This window comes from Myotis davidii, unplaced genomic scaffold (genome assembly GCF_000327345.1).
Source record: "Myotis davidii unplaced genomic scaffold, ASM32734v1 scaffold330, whole genome shotgun sequence".
NCBI lineage: Eukaryota > Metazoa > Chordata > Mammalia > Chiroptera > Vespertilionidae > Myotis > Myotis davidii.
The window spans coordinates 4,754,168-4,756,977 of record NW_006283770.1 but is presented as its reverse complement, the minus strand read 5'-3'; positions in this window follow the sequence as shown (position 1 = coordinate 4,756,977).

The following is a 2,810-nucleotide window of genomic DNA, read 5'->3' as shown; positions in this document are numbered from 1 at the left end:
CATCCCCCCCCTCCGCCCTGGTGCCTCAGGGATTTGTCAGTCCGTTGCATGCTTTCATGTCCCTGGATTTATTTTGTTTGTCAGTTTATTTTGTTCATTAGATTGCACATGTGAGTTCATGTGACATTTGTCTTTCTCTGACTGGATTATTTTGCTTAGCATAATAATCTTCAGGTCCCTCCATGTTGTCTCAAAGGATAATAGATCCTTCTTTTTTTACAGCTGCATAGTATTACATTGTGTAAATGTACCACAGGTTTTTTTATCCAATTATCTACTTACTAGAGGCCCTGCTCATGAAATTTGTGCACAGGTGGGGTACCTAGGTCTGGCCAGTGATCAAGGCCAATCTGTGGAGTGACCGGTGGGGCGATCAGGGTGCCCCAACTGGCACCCACCTTGGCGGGCCTGGCGCCACCTGCTCACGGGCCCTATTCCCCGCCGCCACCGCCAGTCACCTCCCTCTGCAGGGTGACCAGCGGGGCAATCGGGGCCCCTGCTGACACCCACCTTGGCTAGCCTGGAGCCTGCAGGCGGCGGGCAGCTCCTTTGTTGAGTGTCTGCCCCTTGATGGTCATTGTACATCATAGCGACCCATCATGCCGCCAGCCATTCTGCCATTCAGTTGATTTACATATTAGCCTTTTATTATATAGGATGGGCACTTGGACTGTTTGCAGATCTTAGCTATTATGAATAGTGCAGCTCTGAACATAGGGGTGCAGATATTCTTTCCAATTGGTGTTTCAGGCTTCTTAGGATTTATTCCTAAATGAAATCACTGGGTCAAATGGCAGTTCCTTTTTTTAATTTTTTGAGGAAATGCCACACTGTTTTACATAGTGGTTTTACCAGTTTGCATTCACACCAGCAGTATATTAGGGTTGCTTCTTTTCCACATCCTCACTGGCACTTGTTGCTTCTATATTGGGTGCATATATATTGGGTGTTTACCAGAGTTATATTCTCTTGCTGTATAGATCTATTCAGTATTAGGTAATGTGACCTTCATTGACTTTTGTTAGGCCTTCATTTTGAAGTCTATTTTGTCAGATGTATTTGCACTAAGTTCCTTATAGTTATCCTTAAGTTATTTGAGCATTCTTATAACCATTACTTGGAACTCTATATCTGATAAATTGCTTGTCTCCATTTCATTTAGCTCTTTTTCTGTAGATTCCACCTGTTCTTTCATTTGGGGGGTCTGTTTCTTTGTCTGCTTTTTTTCCTGTTTCTTTGTGTTTGTTTCTATGTGTTGGAGAGGACTGGTATGTCTTCCAGTCTTGGTGGAATGACCTTCCTGTGGGACTTAGTGGTGTACTCTCCTTGATATTCTGAGCTGGGTGATCTAGGAATGACCCTTGTGTGGGTAAAGGGTTTTGAATTTTGGGTCCTTATTGCTATAGTTCCATTTTTGGATGAACTCAGTCCTCAGTTGACTGTGAGTCTCAATCCTGACCACATATGCCAACTGTTATACCTGTGCTGACAGAACAAAAAAAAAAGACAAAACCAGATCAAATAAAAACACAAAGGAAAAACAATAGCAAATGTAAAAACATACATACAAAGAGAAACACCAAGAGGCCAGAAATAATAAAAATAACAGCCTCAACCCAAAGACTAAAAATCAAACAAACAAAAACTGACACACACATACACACAAGAATACTAGAATAAACAAGACTAGAAGAATTAGAGGAAAAAAAAGAAGACACTAAAATAAATACAATATGAAAGCAAAGAATGAAGAGACTAGAAATAAGTAAATATAAAAATAAAAGAATGAATGAAATAATTTTTAAAAATAATACTCAATAAAATAAAATAGAAAGGAAAAAGAAAAATGGGAAAAGGAAAAAAATTGAATTATAAATAAAAAAAACACAAAGAGAAGGGGAATGAAAAAAATTAGACTAAAATAAAAGTTAGGAATTAGAAAATACAGGAAAAAAGAGAGTAGAGAGAGAAAGAAAATCTAACCCAAACCAAAAAAAAGGAAAATAAAAAAGAAGCACAAACAATAACAAAAACAATACCCTTTGGGTCTGCTATTTGTGGAACTCACTGGATTTTACTTTGATGCTGTTAGATCTGGCCCCTTGGTGTGTGGGTCCAGGGCCTCCGGGGTTATTCTTTGGTGCAGGCCCATGTGAGTCGCTGTGTCTGTCTGACCTTGGGCAGCCTGGCTGAAGCCCTACATGGTGGGTCCCCAAGTATTACAGTGGGGGGGGGTGAGGGGGACACACTAGCCAAGAGGCTGGGTCTGCTTTGGGCTAGCCCCTTGAATATATTTGTTCTGGGCTGCTTCCTTTCCCCCCAAAACTGAGGTCTGCAGGGTATCTGGTCCTGGTCAGGATGGTTTCAACACATTTGGGTTGGGCGTGGTGCTCGTAGCTTGTTCTGAGGGGCAGGCGGGGTGTTTCCTAAATGTCTCAGCTCTGCCTGGGTCACTGGCATCCCCTAGTCCCCACATGTAGTAGTCAGATATTTAAACAAAACAAGTCAAACAAACAAACAAACAAAAAACCCGCCCTGCTTGGTTTTCAGCAGGACTGGCTCTCATTGGTCTGGGCTTCCGCTCAGGCTCCCACCTGGTCAGATGTCCCGGCACCACCAGGCCCAACTGCTTCCTGCATTTTCGTAGCCCAGAGCCTTTCCACAAGGTGGAGGAGAGGATCATGCCTCTTTCCCAGGACAATCAGACTGGCCCCCGTCCTGCTTTCTGCCCAAAGTTCTTTTAGAGAATAATCAACCCCTCAGATTCACTGTTGGGTGGTCTGCTCAGACCCCTCTGCCCTTCCAGAGTT